Genomic DNA, 7,493 nt, shown 5'->3' on the forward strand with positions numbered 1-7,493 from the left:
AACGGTTTATTCTGTCACCATATATACAATCCAGCATTTCCACTTTTAATCGTATTCAGATAGCTGTTTCAGTGCTGCTAATTTGGACTATCATCACCACTATCCACTACCAAAACATTCCCATCATTCCATTTTATGTACATTTTATGCTTTAACTTCCAATTCCCTATCCCCATCCTGTCCCCTGGTAACATATTCTAGATTCTGACTCTATGGGTTTACTCATTCTAATTGTTTCAAATCAGTGAGATCTACAATATTTGTACTTCGGTGTGTGTTTATTTCAATCAACATAACGTCTCCAAGGTTCATCCATGTTGTCACAGATATCAAGACCTCATTCCTTATTACAACTGAATAATATTCCATCATATGCATATACCACATTTTATTTATCCATTCATCTGGTTGATGGACACTTGGTTGCTTCCATTTTTTCGCAATTGTGAATAATGCCACTGTGAACATTGGTGTGCAAATATCTGTCTGAGTGCCTGTTTTCAATTCTTCAGGATATGTACCTAGGAGAGGGATTGCTGGGTCATCTGAAAGTTCTATACAAAGCTTCCTGAGGAATGTTCAGAATGTCTTCCAGGGCAGCTGTACCATTTTACATTGCCACTAGCAATGAATGAATGAGTGTTTTTATTTCTCCACACCCTCTCCAACACATTGTTTTCTTTTTTCTTTTTAATAATAGCCACTTGAATCGGTGTGAAATGGTATCTCATTGTGGTTTTGATTTGCATTTCCCTGATGTCTAATGACATTAAGCATCTTTCATGTCCTTTTTGGCCACTTGAACATCCTCTTTGGAGAGATTTCTTTTGCCCATTTTTAAAATGGGTTGTTTTTCTTTTTATTGTTGATAAATTTCTTTATAAATTCTGGATATTAATCTTTTATTAGATAGGTGGTTTCCAAATATTTTCTCCCATTATATAGATTGTGGTTTTACTTTCAGGATAAAATCATTCAAGAACAAATTTTGATGAGGTCCCCCTTAACCTACTTTTTTTTTCTTTTGTTGATTGTGCTTTGGTGTACCTCTAAGAAATGGTTGCCTAACACAAAGTCCTGAGATGGTTCCTTATGATTTCTTCTAGGAGTTTGAGAGTTCTAGCTCTTATTTTAAGGTTTTTGATCCACTCTGAGTTGACTTTTGAATATAGTGTGAGGTAGGGATGCACCTTCTTATTTTTGCAAAAGCAGTTTCAGTTTTTCCAGCAATACTTCAATCTTGAAGAGACTATTCTTTCCCAAATGAGTAGACCACCTTGTCAAAAATCAGGTGACCATGAATGTGACAGCTGATTTCTGAGCTCTGAGTCCTGTTCCACTGTTCCGTATGTCTATTCTTATGTCAGTACCATGTTGTTTTGATTACTGTGGCTTTGCAATAAATTTTAAGATCAAGAAATTGATCCTCTTAGAGAAATGCAAATCAAAACCACAATGAGATATCATCTCACACCCACGAGAATGGCCATTATCAACAAAACAGAAAATGACAAGTGCTGGAGAGGATGCGGTGAAAGAGGCACACTCATCCACTGTTGGTGGGAATGTCAAATGGTGCAACCACTGTGGAAGGCAGTTTGGCGGTTCCTCAAAAAGCTGAATATAGACCCAGCCATACGACCCAGCAATACCACTGCTGGGAATCTACTCAAAGGAATTAAGGGCAAAAACTCAAACGGACATTTGCACACCAATGTTTATAGCAGCGTTATTTACAATTGCAAAGAGATGGAAACAGCCAAAATGTCCATCAACAGACGAGTGGCTAAACAAACTGTGGTATATACATACAATGGAATATTATGCAGCTTTAAGACAGGATAAACTTATGAAGCATGTAATAACATGGATGGATCTAGAGAACATTATGCTGAGTGAGTCTAGCCAAAAACTAAAAGACAAATACTGTATGGTCCCAATGATGTGAATCGACATTCGAGAATAAACTTGGAATATGTCATTGGTAACAGAGTCTAGCAGGAGTTAGAAACAGGGTAAGATAATGGGTAATTGGAGCTGAAGGGATACAGACTGTGCAACAGGACTAGATACAAGAAATTGATCCTCCATTCTTCTCTATCTTCATTCTTCTTTATCTAGATGACTTACCTATTCTGGACTGCTTGCCTTCCATATAAATCTGATGATTGGCTTTATCATTTCTGCAAAGAAGGCTGCTGGAATTTTGATTGGGATTGCTTTGGGTAGTTTGACAGCTTATTGATATTTAGTCTTCTAAACCATGAACACAGAATGTCCCTCTTTGATTTCTTCTTTGATTTGTTCTAGCAGTAAATTGTAATTTTTTGTGTATAAGTTATTTATATCTTTGGTTAGATTTATTCCTAGATATTTGATTTTTTTAGTTGCTATTGTGAATGGAATTTATTTCTTGATTACTTCTCCCAATTATGCATTGCTTGTGTATAGAAACACTACTGATTTTGGGGTGTTGATCTTGTACTCTACTACTTTGCTGAATTCATTAATTAGCTTCATTGTGGATTTCTCAGGATTTTCTGTATGTAGGATCATGTTACCAGCAAATGGGAACATTTTACTTATTCCTTTCCTATTTAGATACCTGTTACTTCTTTTTCCTTTCTCATTTTTTGTTATGTTGTTATTGTTTTGCCTAATTGGCCTAGCAAGAACTTCTAGTACAATGTTGAATAACCATGCTGACAATGGGCATCCTTGTCTTGTTCCAGATTTTAGAGGGAAGAATTCTGCCTTTCACCACTGAGTAAGATGTTAGCTGTGGGCTTTTCATACACGCCCTTTATAATGATGAGTTCTTCTATTCCTAGTGTTCTAAGTGTTTTTATCAGGAAGTGCTGCTGGTTTTTGTCAACTGCCTTTTCTGCATTAAGATGAACTGATTTTTTCTCCTTCTTTGTTAATGTGGTGTGTTAAATTGATTGATTTTCTTATGTTGAACCAACCTTGCATACCAGGGATCAGTCCCACTTGATTATGGTGTATAATTCTTTTAACATGATGTTGGATTTGATTTTCTAGTACTTTGTTGAAGTTTTTGCATCTAAAGTCATAAGAGATTGGTCTGTTATTTTCTTTTCTTTCGGTATCTTTATCCAGCTTGGTATGAGGGTGATGTTGCCTTCATAGAATGAATTAGGGAATGTTCCCTGCTCTTCTTCTTCTTCTTTTTTTGGGGGGGTAAGATTCTGAGCAGAATTGAAGTTAAGTCTCCTTGTAATGTTTGGCAGAATCTCCTATAAAAGCATTTGGTCCTGGGATTTCCTCTGTGTAATGTCTTTTTTATTACTGATTCAATCACTTCACTAGGAATTGGTTTGTTAAGATGTGCTATTTGTTATTGGTTTGTTGAGATCTTCTCTTTCTTCTTGAGTCAATATAGGTAGTTTTGTGTTTTCTGAGAATTTGTCCATTTCATATAGGTTATCTATATTTTTGGCATATAGTTATTATATCCTCTCAAAGTCTTATTTATTTTGTCGGGTTCAGTAATAATGTCCCCTTTTACATTTCTGATTTTCATTATTTGTATCCCCTTTCTTTTCCTCTTTGTCAGTCTAGCTAAAGGATTGTTGATTTTATTGACCTTTTCAAAGAACTAACTTTTGGTTTAATTGATTCTCTCTATTGATTTTTTTTTGGTTTTCTGTTTCATTTATCTCCACTTTGATCTTGGTTATTTCCTTTCTTCTGCTCACTTTTGGTTTAGTTTGCTCTTCTTTTTATAGTTCTTCCAGTTTTTAGGTTAAGTCTCTGATGTGAAGTCTTTTTAATAGCTTTAGAATTGTAAACTTGCAACTTATTAAGTTCCCTTTATAAAAGCCATTTCATTTCTGGTATATTGCATTCTGGCAACTTTAGCAAACCAAAACAGTGGGATCTTAATCCATTTCTGGAGACCTGTATGAAAGATCACTGAGAGAAGCAGATAGAGAAATAAAATGACTCAGCAAAAGCCAGAAAGGTCCACAGGAGCTGAGAGAGCCATTTTGAAACCAACCCAAGAGAGAAGAGCCAGCAGACCTTGCCATGTGCCTTTCCAGGTGATAAAGGAACCAGGACACAATTGGCTTTTCTTCAGTGAGGGTATTCTTTTGTTGATTCCTTAATTTGGAGATTTCCATGACCTTAGAATTGTAACTTAGTAAATCCCCTTTGTAAAAGCCAATCCATTTCTAGTATTTTGCATTCTGGCAGCTTTAGCAAACCAAAATATTCTGTTTACAGGCGTTTGGTTGTCCCTTCTGCTCCCCAGGAAGCAGACTTTCCTCTCCCAGATATTTGAAGCTGGCCAAGTCTTTATCCAGATAAAGTTTTTTACATTTTTGCAGTTTCAGGCTACTTTTGCCTTTAGGGAAAATTCTGGAAGAAAGGTCACCCCAGAAGGAACTTTCCTAAACTGGTCTTCCCCAGTCAACACAGGGCCAAGCACCCATGAAGGGGCACAGACTGTCTCCAAAGTGACCTGGGGAAGGAATCAGGAAAGGTGCCAAAATTGTCTCCAGTGGCCCCCTAAATCTGAGGTTTTCTGTCCTGCTTAGGAAATGCAGTAGTTCAGCTAACTGTCCCCCACAGCCTTGAAGAAGCTCTGTGTCTTTAAATCTCCACCACCTCTGGGGAAAACTAAAGCAATGGCTGCCCCCACCCTGACACGGTAGTTGAAATAATGGCTTCTGTCACCTTAGTCCTGGGCAGGTTGAAACAATAGCTGCCTTCAGATCTGGGACCTAGCAATCTGAATTCCTTAATCAAAAGCCATGATCAACTCTCGGCCATGCACATCTCCATTCTTGGATAATAAGATTTTTATGTCCCTTTCTGTCACTAGCCAGCTAATCAGTATTAGACCCCATGGCAGCCTGTGATTGAAGTTGGGGGATAGGTGCTGGTAGTGGCCACTTGGAGAGAACAATTTACAATTTTTTACCTTAATTTCTCAGTCTCTTCCTCCTACTCTTACAGTGAGTAGGAGGAAGATGCTCTACAGTGTTCTTCTAGCCTCTGGGGTTTCAAAATAGTTATTTCAGACAATTCTTGCCTACTTAAAGCTGTTTCAGTGGAAAAACTGAGTCCTGGAGCTTCCTACTCTACCATCTTCCTCGGAAGTCCTCCTGCAATTCCCTAACAGGATTATCAAGGAAATCATAGCCAATTCATGTGCAAACCAAGTGACCCTGTAGAGTTTAAAACTAAGTCTTCAACATCTGGCACAAGTATCTAAGGGGTTATCCAAACACCAAAAACCCAATAAAGAACAAGAATCAGCTATCCCCAGAGCAACAGCCTCAAAAACATGTATCTTCAAGGGATATTAACTTTTTCTCTGAGATATCAAATCCTTTATAATGCAGACCAAATTCTTCTAAAAATAGGAAATAGCATGTCTATCACTTTCTTCTACATGTAATTTTCACATGGGATGTGAGATATGTTTTGCTTTGGAGTTTTAGTTTAATTGACAAGGAGTGCAGTGTGAACATGCTTTTATAAAATGAGGGACTTATATTTGACAATCTCTGCAAATTCCTGTTCAGCTCTAAAATGATTTTTCCACAGTCATTCATAAATCTCAATAAAAATTCCATCCAAGAAAAGTCAAAACAATGTCACTTAAATGTTTTACCCTCTTCTTTCTTGTCAGCCTTCTTTACAAAGATATTGGAAATTTTAAAATGATAATTTCAAAGTCAATAGCTACAATATGTACAATTACAGTACTAACCTGTAATGTAAGGGAAAAAATGCCATTTCACACAGCAGTGACTGAAAATATAGGGGCTATTGTATTCAGAGAAAGGTCTCACTATTTTCAAGTGCCATACAGTTATAACCAAACAATTGCTAAATTTAACCTTCAGTTTAATTAGTCTCAAATCTTCTGACACTTTTGTAAGTAAGCTAAAGATGGAGGTTACACAGGAGTCCAAATAATGATCATGATAAGCTCTGCCAGTTATCTCTGACCATGCATTTTGTAGAGAAATAACGTTTGCATAGTTCAGGATAGACCAGAGTCCAGATATGTCTAATATTCTCAGTGTTTTCTTAGCAATTGAAATTTTCCACCTTATTCTTCCTGGGATCATTTAAGATGGGGAGCATAATATTGCCAAAAGAGATTGGTTAGAGAAGCCAAGCTGCTCTCTTCTGGAGGAGGCTTTTAAGCTCCCAGCCTGAATTTGGCATAAATGTAGTTTTCTGGGTGTCTGCTAAATCCTCAGCAATTATTTTTCCAGAGGCAACATGTCAAATTTCTCTGTTAATCACTCTCCAAATGCATATCTATTCCCACGCAACACATTATTAAATGGAAATGAGCCTAATTATTCACCTGTTAGTGGGTGGGGATTGAGGAAAAGAGAAAATGAAAAGAATAACATTTTCCTTTGTGCAGAATCTCCATTCTACAGTTCAATGAATAGTAATTTGGCCTTGTATCTCTGTGTTATAGAATAATAATTTTAGGTAATGATCAAGGATTCTTCTCACCCACAGCTACTTGCATCCATGCCTACAGTCCTGATTCCCTACCAACACCCCAAAACTTACAGTCGGAGGTGTCCATCTTTCTCAATGAGAATTGTTTCAGCAGAAAAGCAAAGGGAGAGAAAACAGCTGGTCTCCACAATGTGAGGATGCTACTTAAGTCCTCAAGAACATAGATACAATCTGTGGAAGAAGAGGAAGGAAAGATTTTCAAATTGGCTTTACCCTGGATTGGCAAAACTCTAATTTCCAATACTACTAGAGATTGAAGTTTGTATTAGGAACTAAGTTCATTTAAGAAAAAAATAATGTTGCATTTTCTTCTTTACCCAAACTTGTGGTCTGTGAAATTTGTACCTATTAAACCAGTAACAATGGGATGATTTGTTTGCTTGTTTTCCTCAATAACAATCACATACCTTTATTTGAATGTTTGTTCTGTATCTGCCTGGGGGGTGGGGGGGACTCAGGCATATAATGGTGTACTTACTCTACAGTTCCCCAAGACACACTGACCAATTTCCTTGAATCTTGACCCATACTCAAATTTTGTTGTACACGGAAGCCATAATGTGAAGCAACAGCCCAGAGTCAAGATGTGTGAGGTTCTTCCATTCACCTTTCCATGCTAAGATACCAACATCTTTACATGAGGTTTAAAAAGGAAACTTGTGCTACCATATTAAAGATATGGATCTTTCAAAAAAGCTACAGAGATCCTACACTGCAAATCATACTCATCTAAGATTTAATGGACCTAGATATATGACCTCATAGAAATTTGTTTCTCTGGACCATGATTTCTTCTTCCAAATTTATCCAGCTATTTCATAGGATTCTTATGAAGGTAAATGAAATGTGATAACTCTCCTAAAACTTTCAAGCACATTGAGTTTTCTAAATTAGAATTTCAGGGCCTTTTCTTAAATCTCAAAATGACAATGTATGGAAGGGTGTGTGAGGATAGTTCAGTGGTAGAATTCTCA

General features: G+C 37.0%; 1 long non-coding RNA gene across 3 annotated transcripts in view; it reads left to right on the forward strand.

Annotated features, from left to right (window-relative positions):
• Window positions 1–6,867, forward strand: part of LOC143658035 (uncharacterized) — a 52,944-nt gene extending 46,077 nt beyond the window's left edge. For all 3 annotated transcript variants that reach the window (XR_013163086.1, XR_013163087.1, XR_013163088.1), the window contains one exon: window positions 6,517–6,867. This is a non-coding gene — a long non-coding RNA (uncharacterized LOC143658035). The remainder of the gene's footprint in view (window positions 1–6,516) is intronic.
• The last annotated feature ends 626 nt before the right edge of the window (window positions 6,868–7,493 follow it).

This window comes from Tamandua tetradactyla, chromosome 15 (assembly GCF_023851605.1).
Source record: "Tamandua tetradactyla isolate mTamTet1 chromosome 15, mTamTet1.pri, whole genome shotgun sequence".
NCBI classification, from domain to species: domain Eukaryota; kingdom Metazoa; phylum Chordata; class Mammalia; order Pilosa; family Myrmecophagidae; genus Tamandua; species Tamandua tetradactyla.